The sequence below is a fragment of the Sarcophilus harrisii genome, chromosome 5 (assembly GCF_902635505.1).
Source record: "Sarcophilus harrisii chromosome 5, mSarHar1.11, whole genome shotgun sequence".
In the NCBI taxonomy this organism is placed as follows: domain Eukaryota; kingdom Metazoa; phylum Chordata; class Mammalia; order Dasyuromorphia; family Dasyuridae; genus Sarcophilus; species Sarcophilus harrisii.
The window spans coordinates 99,095,104-99,114,659 of record NC_045430.1 but is presented as its reverse complement, the minus strand read 5'-3'; the positions used below and the strand labels follow the sequence as shown (position 1 = coordinate 99,114,659).

Sequence of the window (19,556 nt, the reverse complement as noted above, 5' to 3'; positions counted from 1 at the left end):
ATTGAGTAACAAGTAATGAAAGATAAATATTTTAATGAGAGGTGGGCTTATTCTAATGAGGGTCTAGGGAATGTGACTAATCACTCAGTCTGGGATAAAGAGACTTATTTCTTCTCAGACCACCCCAGTGATGGGCAATCTAGACAAAAGGGAGAATCCACTTCAACTAAAACCTGACTTACCCAAAGCTTATAAGAAATCAATGGAGTCATTGAACTTTAACATTGAAGGAAGAATGAATGTCACAATGAAGAATAAAAAATGTAGACTCTTGTGGCATCCCAAATTCATAGAATAGGTCCCAAGAAGGGCAACTTCAAATTCAAGATTATCTCATAAACCATAGCTCATAAGTCCCTCTCATTATCTTATGTTTCTTTAATAGTCAATACAGAACACAATCTAAAGGAAAGCTTATATAAAATGTTTTAGTTTAAAAAAAAATAACAAATCATGTCTCCCACAAAACAGGTGTCCCTTTTAAATCAGAGGGAAGAATAGATACTCATGGGGAGGGACACATATAAAGGGAATACTTGATTCTATAGAGAAGATACTTATTTTATAGTCAGTCAGTAAAAGTTTATTAGACATTGTGCTAAGGGCTGAAAATTTAAAAAAAATTTTTTTTTAAAAAGACAGTCCCTATTTTCAAAGAACTCACAGTCTAAGAGGATAGATGGCATGTAAACAACACATAAACAGCAGAAAAACATTACAATTAAGAGGGATTAGAGAAAGGCTCCCTGTAGAAGATGGAATTTTAGCTGGGACTAATTGAAGGAAGCAAAGGAAGTCAAGAGGAAGAGGATTTCATGCATTAGGCAGAGCCAGTGAAAATGCCCAGAATCAGAAGATAGAAATAGTGCTCATGACACAGCAAAAAGGCCAGTATCACTGGATCAAACATTATATGGTGGTGAAGAATGAGAGGTTTAAAAAGTCTGGAAGGTGGGGATAGATTAGAAAATGTTTTGAACAACAGAAGGTTTTATATTTGCTCCTATAGGTAATAGTAAGCCAGCACAGTTTAATGAGTAGGGAGGCGAAATGATCATAAGTGAATGGAAATCCAGCATAGATGCTCTGTAGAGATGAATCTCTTTAGGCTGTATCTTTGTGGCGGAAGGGAGTGTAGGGCTCTGCCCTGTGACATAGAGTCCCATTCCACAACGTTGGAGATCAAGCTGGGCCTTGTGTCTGCACCTGCATATTCCTAAACCTTCTCAGAGTCCTGCACTGTGACTGAGGAGACAAACCATGCAGGAAATAGTACTATTTTGCCCAGAATAGTGTTTTACATGCACTTTTTTAGTGTTTTGCATGTTTTACGTAAGGCGGGAATAAATTATTGCTTCTTGTTTTTAGGACCTTCTTCATCTGCAGTTTCTTTTCCTAGAATAGAGGTAAGATTTTAAAGCACTCGGCTAGTGAAGTTACTTAGTCATGCATGTGATTTTGTTGCCCCACAGTTGACATCTTTTTTAATAATGGTTTTTAAATTGTTGGGTATTGTAGCTCTTAATATGGGTAAGTCAAGGATCATTCAAGTGCGCAAGGGGATCAGTCTATCTCTCCAAAGCACAAAGGTAAATTGTAGAAAAAGGAAAACAAGTCTTGGCAGCTGGAGGAGCTGTAGTTGCTTCCTCCATAGTGAGCGATAGGCTAGAAATTGGCAGTATGTCCAGACCAGTAAGAAGGCAGAAGCTGATCACAACTGAAGAGAAATGGCTAATTATGAGCAAGACAATACAAGCCTGAATGCTGAAGATTACAAAAATAATTTTTACTGATAGAATCAAACCAAAGGTCACATGGAAATGTTTTGGGGGGTTTTACACTTCTGTGAGCTTGGAAGTCTTGTCTCCATTGAAGAAAGGTTAAATTATGAGAAAGTTATGAGAGTGCTAGACTGAAAGGGACAATTCCAGAATTGCAGAAAATCCTGATTGGAGAGTAAGTGTTGCAATATTGTATTGCATCATTCTCTTCCTAAAAAAATTTATCCAAGAAATGGAGATATACGTGCTTAAGTGGTTTGGGAACTCTCCTGATTTAAATCCTATGCAGATCTGTGGGATGGGAATTTGGTCCAGAAATGGACTGCTCTTCACCTTGGCTGTATGCCTTTGAAGATGGTTTCATTATTATAAAACTTTGCTATGCTGAATCGTGTAAAGCAGGCAATTGAAGCAAAAAAAAAAAAAATGTTGCATGTTAAAGATGTAAAAAATTGTAATCTTTATTTTGTATACATTCAATAAATTTTACTTGTCCCTGTTGAAAAAAAAAAAAAATAAGTGAATGGAAGATGGATTGTAGTGGAGTGCAATTTGAGACAGACAGATCACCCAGAAAGTTATTGCAATAGTTCAGGTATGAAGAGTTCAGGTATGAGACTATTGAGAGGTCCTGGGTGTAGAATGAATCTTTGCAGAATAAGGGAATAGGAGAGTGAGCTGTTAAGGATTAGACCTTGCTTAGGAGCCTGGGGAACAGAGATCATGGAGTAGTAGAAAACAATAATAAGAAAGTTTAGAAGGGGGAGGAAGTTTGTTTTAGAAAAAAAGATAAGTAAATTTTAGATATGTTGAATTTATTTTTTTGTGTCTATGCAAAATCTTTTTTCTTTCATTTTATTTTTTCTCAATTACACATAAAAAACTTTTTAAAAAACATTCTTTTTCTAAATTTTGGGTTTCAAATTCTTCTTCCCTCCTTCTTTCTCCTCTTTTTGAGAAGATAAGCAATTTGATATAGATTATATATACACCACCATGTAAAATATTATTTCCATATTAGCCGTGTTACAAAAGATGTGAGAGAGAAGAAGGAGGAGGACGAGGACGAGGACGAGGACGAGGAGAAGGAGAAAGGGAGGGAAGGAAGGAAGGAAAGAAGGAAGAAAAGAAGGAAGGAAAGAAGGAAAGAAGGGAGGAAGGAAAAGAGGAAGGAAAGGAGGAAGCAAGGGAAGGAGGAAGAAAGAAAGAAAAAAGGGGGAAAATGTGCTTCAATTTGCATTCAGATTCCATCAGTTCTTTTTTTTGGATAACATTTTTCATCATAAGTCCTTCAGAATTGTCTTGGTCATGGTTTTGCTGAAAATAGTTGATCATTCTTACACTATTGCTGTTACTTTGTAAATAAATAAAAATATTATTTGTTATATTCATGGCTTTCTGAAAGAGAGAGGAGGATACTAAGGAAAATGATGATGGTGTAAAAGACAAAAGATCCCTAAAATTTTATTTTAAAAAATGAACTCATAATAGTAAATGAAGATAATAAACTAGTGTTTGATAAATCCAAAGATCCAAGTTTTGAGAACAAGAACTCACTATTTGACAAAGGTTGCTGGGAAAATTAGAAAGCAATTTGGCAGAAACTTGATATAAACCAAAATCTCACAATGTATATACTAAGTTAAGGTCAAACTGGGTACATAATTTAGACATAAAGAATGATATCATAAAGAAATTAGAGAGCATGGAAACTTTACCTGCCTCATTTATAAAGAAGGAAAGAATTAATGACCAAAGAAAAGACAGAAAGCATTATGGGATATAAAATGGATAATGTTGAGTACACTAAATGCAAAAGGATTTGCAAGAACCAAATCAGTGCTGCCAAGAATAGAAGAAAAGCAGAAAACTGAAGGAACACATTTTTACAGCACATTTCTCTGATGAAAGTCTTATTTCTCAAATGCATAGAGAACTGTATCAAATGTATAAGAATATATGAGGCATTCCTCAGTTGATAAATAATCAAAAAATATAAACAGGCAGTTTTCAAAGAAATCAAAGCTATCTATAGTCAGATTAAAATGCTCTAAATCACTTTTGATTAGAAAAATGTTCATCAAAACAATTCTGAGGTACCACTTCACACCTATCAGATTGACCAATATCAGAGGAAAAGAAAATGACACATGGTGGAGGAGATTAGAATTAGAATATTAATGCATTGTTAGTGAAGTTATGTATGAACTGATCCAATCATTCGGGAGAGCAATTTGGGACTATACCTAATAATACTACTACTAGATCTACACCCCCAAAGACATCAAAGAAAAAAGAAAAGAGCACATATGTACAAAAATATTTATAGCAACTCTTTTTATGGTAATAAAATTTGGAAATTGAAGGGGATATCCATCCACTAGAGAATGGCTAAATAAGTTGTGGTATGTTGGAATCCTTACAAAGTGTTAACTCATTAGAGTTGATAGAGACAATAATTATCTAATTTAGCATGGTTCAGTATGATTGATCTGATCCTACAAGGAGATCCTATGAGGAGGCCAGAACTTGAAACAAGGTACTAAAAGGAATTGAGGAAACAATGTTTAAATCTAGTTTAGCATTGATTTAATCCTACAACAAATAATGGTTTCCCAGTGATATAATGATTGGTGTGTACTCAGTGAACATCATATAAGCAAGAAACTCTCAGGGCCAAAGGGCACCCTGCGAGATACAGAAGCCCACAAGCCTACTCTCGGAGGTGGAGTCAGATTCATTCCATCTTCACCTTTGTGCTGGCTGGAGGCTGAAGAAAGCAGAGGCAGAAGCAAAGGACAAGCTGCAAGAGCTCTTGGAATCAAGGAAGGAGAAAATAAATGTTTGGATTTTATCAGCTGGCTATATTTGTAGTGATTATTACTCTGAACCGAAACTAACGCTGCCTCCAGAAAACCTCCCCAAGAAACCTGCTCATTTTAAAGAAGAGAACACCACAGTGGTATATGATTGTGATGGAATACTATTGTGTTCTAATAAATGATGAGCAGAATGCTTTCAGTAAAATCTGGAAGACTTGCATAAAACTTGCATAAAAGACTTGCAAACTGAAGTGAGCAGAACCTGGAGAAGATTGTACACAGTAATAGCATTAGTATAAGAATATGTATGTATAAATAGATCTGTGTTAAACTGAACCCTGTCTAAGGGGAAGGGGTGGAATGAAAGGGAACAAAAGAATAACCTACAAGGAAGCAAAGAAAAGATGAAATTTCTATTTCAAGAAAGCATATATAATAATAGAATATAATAATAGAATAAATCCCTTTGAAGATATTCTTAATAACTGATCATATTTTCTGCTTGAAGAGCTATATTGACAGGAGACTCATTACCTTATGGGGGAGTTTATTTCACTCTTGGATAGTATTAATTGTTAATTAGTTAGTTTCTTGAGATGAAATCTTTAAAATCTGCAAGTTTGTTGAATGTCCTTTTTTTTCCCCATTTAATATCATGGATAATGTTGCTGGATATATTTTTGGCCACAAGCCAAAAATTAGTTCTTTTGATTGCTGGTACATATGATTTCAGAACTTGCAGTCTTATTGTAGCTGCTGATAAGTCTGGCACAATTCTAATTGTAGCTCCAGCATTGATTTTTCCTTTTTTTGTTTCTTGAAAATTTTTTTCCTTTGATCTGGGGATTTCAAAATTTGTCAATAAAAAATTTCTCTTTGAGGTGGTGATCAGTAGATTTTTTTTTCTATTTCTATTTTCCCCTTGTGTTTTATCACTCCAGGACAATTTTCTTGAATTATTTCTTGCATTGTTGTGTCAAGGTTCTTTTGTTGATCACAGCTTTTAGGTAGTCCAATTATTCTCATATATTCTCTTCTTGATTGTTCTCCAGATCTGTTTCACAGTCTGTTCAATTTTTTCATTTTTTATATTTTGTTTTATTTCTTGTTGTTGTTGTTTTTTTTTTTTTAACTCTACTGGCTTCCTTTTATCCAATTCTAATTTTCAAAGAATTATTTTCTTCTTTAAGACTGTATCTCCTTTTCTAGTTAATTAACTTCTTTTCATAATCTTGTTTTTATTGGATGGTTTTTATTTTTTTAGTTTTTCCTCAATCTCTCTTACTTGATTTTTAAATTCTATAAATATATATATAATTCTATAAATTCTAGGTAGATAGCCATTTAATATTACTCTTTGGTAGAAGGAACTTTTTTTTTTTACGTCAGTGTCCTCTGAAGACAAACCCTAGTCTTTCCTATTCCCATTGTAAATTTCTATGGTTGGGTTTGTTCTTCTTTGCTGGTTCATTTTTTTTTATAAGAAGTATTAGTGTTAGCACCACTAAGTGTGGGGTGAGGGCATGGTGCCTCTAGCTTCATTTCAGCTCTGACCTGGAACCCCAAACCAAAAATTCCACCCTCGTGCTAGGACTTGCATCTAGCAGCATCTCTGCCTCACTGCTTCTACACTCACAGAGTGTTCTGGTTTCTTCTAACCCAGTGTCTTAGCAGCACAACTAGGTAGTATACCTAATAAGGAGAGGTTACTTTAGTCTTCCTGTACTTAGATCCTTGGGTGTTTCTCCCAGGTCTGGGTCATCAGAGAAGGTGTTGTACCCTTTGAGCAAAACAAAATGAATTAGCTCCGAAGAAACTCCAGATGAACAGTTAGAAAAGCCACCACAAATGTTCATAGGGACTATTTGTATGTGACCTGGGGCAGAGCATTCTGGACTTGTATTGGCCTGATCAGCCACAGTTGAACACACTGTGACTTAACTCTAACGTAGTGATGAAATTTTAGTCTTCTTCGAAAATGACCAACCATGTAACCAACCAACCATGTAAGTACATGTATATGTATTTCTACAGACACATACATGCATGCCCAAATAAATTTATACTGTGTACTTATATATGTTTATATAGTTGGGTATACAGTATTAATGCACAAAAGATATCCTATTTTAGAAATATTAAGAAAAAACTATCATTTCTCTAGTCTGAAGAAATTTTCTAGATATAAAGTAAGAAAATCTTGTCACTACTTTATCAAACTTGTAGGAAAAATTTCCTACACTAAATGCCCTTTTTCCCCATCAAAAGACCAGACCTCTTTTTCTGAGCAAATTAAGTAGAAGTCAGGAGGAATAGATAGAATTAGTGACTGAGCAAGGGCAAGAGGTCCTTAATGAATCCGCTTAAAAGAAGCGCCCTTTTCTCCATTTTTAACTGGGTTAGAGTAATGATCAGAATAAGTAAAAGTTTTTATTTCTTTTGTTAATGGTAACTAGATCAACCAAGCCTGCCTAATTAGGCTCTTTTTTTTTTTATTTATTTAATAGCCTTCAATTTACAGGATATATATACATGGGTAACTTTACAGCATTAACAATTGCCAAACCTCTTGTTCCAATTTTTCACCTCTTACCCCACCCCCCCCCACCCCCTCCCCTAAATGGCAGGATGACCAGTAGATGTTAAATATATTAAAATATAACTTAGATACACAATAAGTATACATGACCACAACATTATTTTGCTGTACAAAAAGAATCAGACTCTGAATTATTGTACAATTAGCTTGTGAAGGAAATCAAAGATGCAGGTGTGCATAAATATAGGGACTGGGAATTCAATGTAGTGGTTTTTAGTCATCTCCCAGAGTTCTTTTTCTGGGTATAGCTAGTTCAGTTCATTACTGCTCCATTAGAAATGATTTGGTTGATCTCGTTGCTGAGGATGGCCTGATCCATCAGGACTGGTCATCATCTAGTATTGTTGTTGAAGTATATAATGATCTCCTGGTCCTGCTCATTTCACTTAGCATCAGTTCGTGTAAGTCTCTCCAGGCCTTTCTGAAATCATCCTGTTGGTCATTTCTTACAGAACAGTAATATTCCATAATTTTCATATACCACAATTTATTCAGCCATTCTCCAACTGATGGACATCCATTCAGTTTCCAGTTTCTAGCCACTACAAAAAGGGCTGATTAGGCTCTTTTTTTGTCCTTAATATTTATAACTATATATGTCTAGGACCAGTGTCATTGAGACTGAAAAACCATCAAACATCAGACCCAAACATAACAAGCATTACATATCAATATGGCTTTATTATATAATTGAGGAAATAATTCTTTTTTATATTCTTTGAAAATCTTATTATTATAGTTTAAATATAACTAGAGACTGCTTGTACTCAGACTATATTATCCTGACCACCGTAACTTTATAGGAATGCTGAACATAGCTATAAGGAATTTTGTGTTCCCCCAGGTCCTGGATTCACCCAAAGTCTTGTTTTGGATCCACCTAAGTTTGTGTTTTGGGTTCCCTTTAGTTGACTCATGTGTGATATTTTTATCATGTGATTCACATGTGACTCATATACAGAATCTTTATCAAAATCCTATGTAATATAAACCTTCTAGAACCTGGAGGAGGGAGTTTATACCTCTTTTCTGGCTCTCTCTCTCTCTCTCTCTTTCTCTCTCTCTCTCTCTCTCTCTCTCTCTCTCCTCCTCCTCCTCCTCCTCCTCCTCCTCCTCCTCCTCTTTTTCTCCTCTCCCCTTCCCCTCTCTCTGTCACTGTATGTGTGTCTCTCTCTCAAATTTCTTCCTAAAGCCATTTCAGATTTCAGGGTTTGTTCTTGTGAGCAACAATTTTAAAATCCAGGATCAATTTTATACTAAAAGCTGACATTCTTTATTGTCTCATTATTTTTAAAAATGTTTTCATCTTGTTAATAACAACATATATTGTATTTTAGCCAAGATTAATGGCTAATTCCCTCATACTCATTCTGTCAAAACCCTGAAATTTGCACCAACCCAAATAATGGTCAAGAAATCCAATAATAAATTATAGAAAGTAGCTTAATCTCGAAAATGTAAAAGGTCATGCAGAAGCCCCTGGCTAATAAGAGAGGGGTCATAAGGAAAGCCAACTCTGAAGCAAGAAAACAAGCTCCTCAATGTGAACAGAGACAGATCAAAAACAATTATAGCTCACAAAATTCTTTGTCTGATAACAGTAAAAGTAGAGGCTTCTTTTACCTTAAAGTTATCAGAAAGCTCAAGGGTAGTCAAAAACATGTAAGGAAGGACCTAGGAAGGCCTGGAAGGGAATTTAGGAGAAAAGTAACCTATCCTACCCAAAAAGTAACCTATCCTACCCAAAGATGCAACAGAGGATAAAGTCTGACTAATTTTTTAAAAGAAGTCTGGATTCTATTACAACTAGAGAGAAAGTCAATAGCCATTATCTTGAATTACACAAAGATACAATTCAGAAACTAGAATAGGAGGATTAGTATGTAGCAAAGATGGTGGAGTCAAAACAGCAGCTCAGCCAATCTCTTCTAAGACCCTCCTCCAAATAACTTTAAAATAGCACCTCAAATCAAATTCTGGAATGGCAGAGGCAAACAAATAGAGTGAGACATTTTTTCAGATTAAAACAATTCAAGAGGTCAGCAAGAGAGATTTGTGACATTAGAGTAGGACATCTAGTAGTCAGCTCCAGAAGTGAGTTTTGGAGGCAGATATAGTAGCATTGATAGTAGAAAGGACAGTAGTGGTGATTACAACTTCATCCAAAGGCCTAAGTCCAAAGATAATAATGGGACTAGAGAACTGGTCAGATAGGGATTACAGTGGACCCTCTGGGGCTTAAAAGTAGTTTGGGGTCACAGTTCCAGGGAGGAGAGGAGTGTTTGTGATCAGTCATGTGGAAGCAGGGGTCTCAATTGCAGTACCATGGCAAAGAAACCATAATAGAATTATCCATGATATAGCAAAAAATATTAAAAGAAAATCAAAAGTTTGAAAAAAAGAAGAAAAAGTGTAATATCTGATATAAAAATCAACTGACCTAGAAAACAGGCCAAAAAGAAATCATTTTAGAAAGAAAGAAAGAAAGAAAGAAAGAAAGAAAGAAAGAAAGAAAGAGGGAGCAAGAAAGGGAAGAAGATGAAATCATAGACTAAAATGCACATTTTCTATTAGAATCAAAGAGAACATCAGAATATAAAGAATCCAGAGATCACCTCCTAAAAGAAACCCCAAAGGATATGTCCCAAAATTGTCAGTCAAAAAAAAATCCAGAGCTCCCAGCTCAAAGAAAAAACCAAAAACCCTGTTAAATATACACAAAGAAGCAATTTAAATAACAAGAAACCAGAATCAGGATTATACAAGACCTGGGAACATCTATATCAATAGAGATCTTGGAAACCATATTCCAAAAGGTAAAAAAATATACAATTACAATCAAGAATAAGTGATAAAACTGAAAATCATCTGACAGTCAAAAATTGATCTTTAATAGAAAAGAGATCTTTCAGAGATATTTCTGATCAAAAGACCAGATCAAAATTCATTTGGAAGAATAAAATATCCAGAATATTAAAGAAAATAATGAAAAAAAGTAGAAAGAAAGGAGACATCATATATTATTATAGTATTATTTTAGTCTTATATTATTATATTTTAAAGCAAAAATAATGAAAACCAGTTGGTGCTAAAAAAAAAAATAGAAAAATAAATCAATGAAATGGTCTGTATGAGGAAGAGTAGTAAGTACATAATTAAACTTTATAACCTAGTGTTCAATAAATTTAAAAATATGTTACCCAGGAAAGAATTCCTTATTTGGTAAGAATCACTGGGAAAATTTGAAAACAGCCCAGCAGAAACTAAGCGGAGACTAACATTTTACATCATATTCCACAATAAATTCAAAATGTATATGACCTGAGTATTAGAGATCATACCATTAAAAAAATCCAGAATCAATTAATCAAATATTTATTTACCACATGCTCAGACATTAAGCAAGGCACTAAAGAACCAAATATAAATAATGAAGTAATCCCTTCTTACAAAAAGTTTACCTTCTAATGAGGGAGATCAGAAGTATGTATAAAAGTATATATAGCATAATTATAAAATTGATAATTACAAATATGTTATATTATATTCAAAATATAAAATATTTCCATATTAGATTTTGATGTACAAATAGATTTTGAAATACAAGAGAAGTTTAACAAAACATAGGGAACAATATGAACTGGACTGTTTCAAAAAAATTTTTAAATTTTTTTAATTAAGCAAAATCTGCTTTCTCTCCCACCTCTATTCTACCAGTCCAAAAAGAAAGCAAAACAAAGTTCTTGTATCAAATATGTGTAGTCAGACAAAACAAATTTCCAAAATAGCCATGTTAAAAAAAAGTTTCAGTTGTTTATAAACAGCCAGTCATTGTTCTAAGCATCAGAATACAAAGAGAGATACATGGCTATTCCTGCTTTCAAGAAGCTCAAAATCTGATGGGGAAAGACAATAAACAAATCAATATATACAAATAAGTCATATAAAGGATAAATTGGAAATAAATGAGAGAGGAAAGTCATTAGGATAATAATTAGAAGAGGCATTGGGAAAGACTTCTTGTAGAAAATAGAATTTTAGTTGGAACTAAAATGAAGCCAGCGAAGGTGGTAAATGGAGATGAGGAAGGAGAGTATTTCAGGCATGAGAGACAGTCAAAGAAAATTCCAGGAGTCAATCTTTGGAGTATTTTATCCATGGAAATGTGAGAAATTATGTGGTTTCTTATTAAGTCATTAACTAAGATAGATTGAACCTACTGTTTAGATTTTAATGTATGAAATAAATTGATGGGTTTGGGAAAATGAAATGCTTTGTATAAATATCATGGTAAAGAACTTAAAATAGTTTAAGTATTGTGATCAGCTAAGCAAACATTTGTAATAAATCAATCATATCGGTTTGAGTAAAGCATTGTAACAGACTAGAATGTAGCAAACATTGTAACACTGGGTGAACTGGGAAAACAGAGGATTCTCAGAATAATAAGACTCAGTACATAAGATCTGGGAAGAAGAACAAAGACTTGCTCTTCCAGCAGAAAACATTTAAGAGATAACTGATTATTTAATGGCCTGGAGATATTCGAAAACTGGCTAATCTCTATTTGTTGACTGAGAAAGGTCCAAGGTAAACCAAGTCTCCTTAGTTATTTTAGAAACCATTAACTCCTCTGGCTTAATTGATTATTAACCTTTGAAGCAGAACAGATTCCTTCTAAAACAGTTATTACCTTAGTACCACAAAAGACCACCTGTACAAAAGTATAAAGGTCGAGTTTGCCAAGTATTTTAGGAGGATAAACAGGAGAGGGGTGGACAAATAGTTTCTGTAATCTTTTTTTTCTCTTGACCATTTAAACAGCCTCATAGGCTCTGTAAAATTGGCTTCCTCTCTCTGAAGAACTCAGTGAGTGGACTGCCCACTTCTCGTGGGATTCTAATAAAGCTCCTAATCTTCACTTTGAAAAATCTCTGAGTAGTCATTTTGAGTTAGGGGTTGTGTTGCTGTCACACACAGAAATGCCAGGAGTTTAGTATCAGTGGATCAAAAAGTGCATGGTATAAGGTTTAAGAACAGTAGAAAGGTAGAAGGGCACTAAGTTAGGAAGGATTTTGTATTTGATTCTGGAGGCAATAAAGAGTCACTGGTGTTTTATAACCAGGAAGAGAGATGGCATGACCAGACTTGTTCTTTAGGAAAATCACTTTGGTGGCTGAATTCAGGATGGACTGGAGTGAGGAAAGACTTGAGGTAATTCCACAAGCAGAGTATTTCAATAGTCCAGGTATGAGATGATAGGGTTTTGCACCAGAGTGGTGGCAGTATTAGAGAAGAGAAGGGGAAGACTGGTTAAAAAAATCAACAGGTTTTGGCAATAGATGAGAAAAGAGAGTTAGACATAATGAGGAGTTGAGGATAACATTCAGGTTGTGTGCCTGAGAGGCTAGGAGAATGGTATTGCCCTCCACAGTAATGGGAAAGTATGGAAGGAGAAAAAGTTATTGCAGGAAAAAAAAAGTCTGGTTTTGGACCTATTGAGTTTAAGATGTTTCAGATATCTGAAAGACAGCTCCAACTGTGACATTGGAGGCCCGTAGAGAGGCTGAGGTAGGAGAGATAGATTTGAAAATCATCAGCATAAAGATCATAATTAAATTTATGAGAGTTGATGAGATCACCAAGTAATGTAATATAGAGGTAGAAGAGAGGAGGGTCCAGGACAGAATCCTTGTGAGATGCTTATGATTATAGGCTTGATCTGGATAAAGATCCAGACAAAGAGACTAAAAAGAAGCAGCTGAATAGGAGGAAAAATAGAAAGGAGTAGTATCTTGAGAATCTAGAGGAAAGTAAATATCAAGGAGAAAAGGGTGATCAGCAGCTTCTAAGACTGCAAATGGTTCAAAGAGAATGAAGACTAAGAAAAGGCCCCATGATCAGACAATTAAGACATCACTGGTTACTTGAAAAAGTAATGCTGGTGGAATAATACAATCAGAAGCAGGACTGTAAGAAAGTAGTTGTAGATGACCTTTTCAAAGAGTTTAGCTACAAAAAACTGAAAAGATATAGGAAGATAGCAATTGAGAACAGAAGGATCAGGTGAGAATTTTTTCAGGAGATAAGAGAATATTTGTAGAAAGAATGAGCCCTAATACTTCTTCCCAAGAATGAGCCAGTACACAGGGAAAGATTAAAAATAAATGATAAGAGAGGGTGATCTGCACCCATTCTTAGTAGCTCCCTTTCAGAAGGAGTTAGCATGTTTCATCTTGAGTCCTCTGAAATTTCAGTTGTTATTATGTTGATCAGAATTCTTAAATTCTAAATAAACTTATTAAAAGAAGAATTACAACTACTAAAAACCATAAGAAAGAATGTTCCAAATAATTAGTAAGAGAAATGCACATCAAAACCTGATGTTTTAATTCGCAATAAGCAAATCATTCTGATCAAAATAATCATTGTTGGAGTGGTCATAGAAAAACAGGGATACTAAAGCATTGATTGTGTATCCCTATTATTTATTATACTATTATTATATTAATTATTATATTATATAATATAACTATTACTAGTTATAACCATATATAGCTAATAACAATAAAATTATGTAATAACGTGCTTTTATTATACTATTATACTAGCTTTCTAATACTGAAATTGGGTTTCTACAGTTAGTTTTCCCATAGTCTAGTGATTTGCGTTAGGACAACTTTTTTTTTTTTTTTTTTTTTTTTTTAGTGCTTTGGAACATATTTCCTTTTTTTTTTTAATTTTTTTTAATTTTTATTTTATTTAATAGCCTTTTATTTACAGGATATATACATGGGTAACTTTACAGCATTAACAATTGCCAAACCTCTTGTTCCAATTTTTCACCTCTTACCCCCCCCCCCCTCCCCTAGATGGCAGGATGACCAGTAGATGTTAAATATATTAAAATATAAATTAGATACACAATAAGTATACATGACCAAACTGTTATTTTGCTGTACAAAAAGAATCAGACTCTGAAATATTGTACAATTAGCTTGTGAAGGAAATCAAAAATGCAGGTGTGCATAAATATAGGGATTGGGAATTCAATGTAATGGTTTTTAGTCATCTCCCAGAGTTCTTTTTCTGGGTATAGCTAGTTCAGTTCATTACTGCTCCATTAGAAATGATTTGGTTGATCTCGTTGCTGAGGATGGCCTGGTCCATCAGAACTGGTCATCATATAGTATTGTTGTTGAAGTATATAATGATCTCCTGGTCCTGCTCATTTCACTCAGCATCAGTTCGTGTAAGTCTCTCCAGGCCTTTCTGAAATCATCCTGTTGGTCATTTCTTACAGAACAGTAATATTCCATAATTTTCATATACCACAATTTATTCAGCCATTCTCCAACTGATGGACATCCATTCAGTTTCCAGTTTCTAGCCACTACAAAAAGGGCTGCCACAAACATTCGTGCACATACAGGTCCCTTTCCCTTCTTTATAATCTCTTTGGGATATAATCCCAGTAGTAACACTGCTGGATCAAAGGGTATGCACAGTTTGATAACTTTTTGAGCATAGTTCCAAACTACTCTCCAAAATGGTTGGATTCGTTCACAACTCCACCAACAATGCATCAATGTCCCAGTTTTCCCACATCCCCTCCAACAATCATCATTATTTTTTCCTGTCATCTTAGCCAATCTGACAGGTGTGTAGTGGTATCTTAGAGTTGTCTTAATTTGCATTTCTCTGATTAATAATGACTTGGAGCATCTTTTCATATGACTAGAAATAGTTTCAATTTCTTCATCTGAGAATTGTCTGCTCATATGCGTTAGGACAACTTCTGTTGGAACTCCCTAGTAGTATTTGTTTATGATAATTAGGAATATATTGTTTCCATGTAGTAATGCTTTACTCTATTACTTTCAAACAGAACCATCTAGCTATTTACATCAGCATAAAAAATTAGAGCAATTTAATTGAACTCTTGACAATGTATTCTATGTAAATTTTGTACATGACTTATGGGAAAGTATCTAGCCTTGTAATAGTCAGGTAATTGGTTCCCATTTTTCTAGCTTTATGATTTCCATCATAAACAGAAATTCTCTATCGAAAAGAGATACAGAACAATATACTGATATTAATTTTATTCTACAAAATTATTTTATTGTTATAGTATGACTTCCCATCATGTGCTAATAAATCCATTTTAGTCATTTAGAGCAACACAAAAAATTTGAATCAATCTCATTGGATTTCGACAATGAGTTTCATTTTTCATTATGTACATGGTTTCTAGTTAGCTATATAATTTTTCAAGAATAATAGTGATTTTCTCTAGCTTGTTTTCTAGTAGTCTAAGTTACTCAGTCCAGTGGAGCAACTAATAGGGAGTCTCTGATGGGATCTAATATAAAGTATTGTTTTGCTGTAATTTACTAAATCAGTGGTTCCCATATTTACTTATTTGGTGAAACCCTTTCAATAACAGCAAAAAGAAATGTTTTGTGAACTCCGAGCGTAATTTAACATAATACTTACAATGCTTTTTTAGATTAAGTGCTTATAATGCAACAATGACTTTTACCCTAAAAGTTCCAAATTAAAATTACTTTATAAAGTTATAATTATAAAATATAATATTTATTCTATTCATAATTATGAAAACTAATTATAAAATCATAAAATGCTAATTTTAATATAATTGCAAATATTTTATATATGATATTCTAGAAGAATTTAAAAAATAAACAAGACCTGCTTGCTATTATCTGCAAGACTTTATATATAAATTTATCTTTTTAAGGAAAAGAATCTTCAAATGTTACTTTCTTCTGTTCTCTCTAGGACTATGGTTACAATCTCACAGAAACTACTGAATGACTGACTAATGTGGTCAACCAGTTCATTTGAAAATCTGCCAGAGAAAAGAAAAGCAAGAGAAGAAAAGAATAGGTTTAAATGGGAAAATAGCCTTAACACTTCAATGAGAGACAATATACAGTTTGTTTCTACAGAAATTTGTGATGGACTGTGATGGTTTCAAGATAACTTTTTTCCCTCCTGAGGCCCATGTATGGTTTCTTGAAAATCAGTTCATATTTGAATATTAATGACTTTTTGTAGGAAATGCAAAAAGTTTTGCTTAACCAAAATTTGATGTAATTGCTGCATGAACACCAAAATCACGTGTATATAATTATGATGGTATCAAATCACTACAGAAACAAATTATAAGTATATATGCAAATGTGTATATGCATGTTGTCACAGAGAAAAAAAATATTTGTAATATAATTGGGCTACTCTAAAAGTACCATTAAAAAACTTGTAATGTGAACCCATTTGATCATCACCATGAACTTTCAGAGTCCATAATGATTTCACTAAGTCATCCTGAATCTAGTTTGTATAATCTAGTTTGTATTATTTGACTTGTTCACACATACACATAAAATGCATTCATCTACCTTTTAGAACAATAGGAAACAAAATGGAACAATGCATTTATTCTTTTGATGCTGTTTTCCATAAGTTATGTACTTGATTTATACTTAGTTAAGCAGTTTCCTAAGAATAAAATTATGTTTTTCCAGCTAGATTTGACTTATTCTAGCTATAAACAATATTCCAACCATAGTGTAAAAACATTAATGTCAAGTGGTGCAATGTCAGTTTATATGCATGTATGTGTATAAATAGTTAGCTATCTAGATACATAGATAGATGGATAGATAGATAGACTGATTAATTCTTTAATAATGTCAAGAGGTAGATTGATTGATTTTTTTAATATTTATTTCATTGCCTGGAAAATGGATCTATTAAAACACACAACCAGTCAACAAACATTAATTAAATAGTTACTCTGTTCCAGACAATGTTTCAACTGGGGTTACACATCAAAGCAAGCAAGCAAACAAACCAGTTCCTGTTCTAAAGGATCTTACATTCTAACAGAGAAGATAACATATTTATCATTGGTATATAAAATATATATATACAGAGTGTTGACCTTAAAGGGAAAAACACTGGTCCCTTAAATGGCAGGGAGACTTAAAGGCAGCCAGGGATTCTGCCCACTAGAGTTTAGGAGGGAGATCATGCCAGGCATGGAAAAGAGTTACAGCAAGGGCAAAAATATTAAATATGGAGTTCTATGAGTGAGGAATCTCAAGTTGGCCAATATGGCTAGATCATAGAGTACAAGGAGGAGAGTAAAATAGGAAAATTGGTAAAGTTGTGAATAGCTAGCTTCAAATGCCAAGCAGAAGAGTTTTTATTTGATATGAGGTAATAAGGGGTCACTGGAATTAATTAAGGAATGGGATGACCCTTTGGAACTCTATAATTGGGAATGGGGAGAACACTATTACAATAACCAGGGGAAAGGTGATAAGGGCTTGAACTAAGCTGATGTGACTTGTGTGAGTAGAGGGAAGGGGGAACATTCAAAAGTCGTGGATAAAGAAAACAAGATTTGGCAATATGGGTGTTGAGGAAGAGTAAGCAATTAAAGATGACAATGAGGTTATAAATCTGGATGACTGGAAGGATTGTGTTGCCCTTGATAATAATAGATAACTTTGGAAGAGGAGTGAATTTGGGTGAGGAAAAGGGCAGGTTATTGAACTATGTTTTGAACCTGTTGAGCTTAATCCCTGAAGCAGGTCTGAATTCCCTCTTTTATGCAAGAGGACTGCTGCTGGCCTATGTTGTTACTGTTCTTTTGCACTAGATAGGAGAACTGTGCTGTTTCTGAGAAGTGACTCTGCCCTTCTTTGGTAGGATTGAGTACTACAGCCCCTGCTTGTCTTACTACAGATGAGGTCAGTAATTCACAAATGAGATCAATAATTACCACATGGGATGGATCAAATAGTTTCAGAGGATTCTGGATGATCATGCCAGAGCCTCTCCTTCTGGTTAGTGGTGATTTTCAAATACAGGAAATTCCTCCGGTTGCCAGCTGGCCCCATTGAGAGGGACCTAGAAGCTCTTGACAACCCAAACTCACAATTCTGCTACCAAGATGAGGAATGGCTAGCTCAGGATCATTCACCTATGCTCAGGGAAAAACACAAAACAAAACAAATAGCAATAAAGACTCAGTTAAATCAGGACATATCTTCCATTTGTCATGTGCAAGCAATAATCATTTCTGCTGGAGTAGGGGAAATATTCCTGGGGCCTGAGCTTTTTACTATGCAAGAGTCCATTCTTGAAATTTCCAGAGATCCAGTTATATGTTATAGTTCATAGTTTGGGATAAGAGTGGAAATTTTTTAAACAGAAGTTGTACTCCTGCCTATCCTTAGCCAATGAAATGGGTGACAACAAGCACGTTTGTCCACATCTCCAATTCCAGAAATATCTTAGGGTTCTGAGGTGAATTTAGCATTGTCCTTTCAAATTTTTTCCCCAAAAGCTTGTACACAACCACAACAAATCTCTGTGACAAAATTGTGGTTGGTATCCCAAATTCCAAATTAAAAAACAAACAAACCTCAAGCAGTTTCTTCAACATAATTGTTAAAATGTCCTAAAATTCCAGGAATCTACTTTATTTTGCCTTATTTCACTTTTAGGTTCCCTTTATGAAACTAATCACGTCCATATTTATAGTCCATAGTTATAGAATTGAGGCTTGTTGGAAATTGTTTGGGAAATTTCATTTACAAAAAACCAGACAGTTTTCACAAATATGATTCCCTTAAAACTGGGAGGTTTCTTTTTCTAAGGGTGTCCTGCCTCAGGCAATTGGGTGATACTATGAGTGTCCATTAAGGGCTGAATGCAACTAGTACTTCTGAATTTGTCCTTTTCTAATAAGGGGAAATCTTTTTCTCCATCTTAAAAAAATCATTTTCTCCAGGATGCTTTGAAGGCAAATGAGCTTTGAAGAGATGCCTTAGTAGAATATAGAAGCTTAAATCAGTAGGCTAGGACAGCCCAACATAGCTGAAGGGCCTAAAACAGCTTACCACTAATCTTCAATATACACTTCTTCAGAACACACAAACCTTCTCATACTGTTCTCTCCTTGCTAATGGTCATAGGCAGTTTATTCTATCATCTACCAGGAGTGGGAGTAAACTTCACAGTAAGCAATTTTCTAGAGGTACCACCACTGCAAGAAACATCTAGGCCAAATGGGGTTCACTTTCCTCTGTCTTCCACCCCCTAAGTAGGGGTGACTCCATTATGTTCTAACTCTGCACCACCATGTCAACTGATCTGGGCTGGGTTTGATACAAAGGGATGTGCTGGAGCTAGCTCCATTCATCTCAAGACAGCTGATTGTTAAATTTTCTATGTGAACCTTATATCTCAGAAATTAGCAAATGTTACAAATTAGGGCTTGATTTATTGTTTCACTGATTTTCTAGACTTAAG

At 34.4% G+C, this 19,556-nt stretch overlaps 1 non-coding gene across 1 annotated transcript; it reads left to right on the top strand.

Annotated features, from left to right (window-relative positions):
• Window positions 1–1,072: 1,072 nt before the first annotated feature.
• On the top strand, window positions 1,073–1,275 carry LOC111721219. Its single transcript, XR_002770530.1, has one exon. It is a non-coding gene; the product is annotated as a small nucleolar RNA SNORA73 family (small nucleolar RNA).
• The last annotated feature ends 18,281 nt before the right edge of the window (window positions 1,276–19,556 follow it).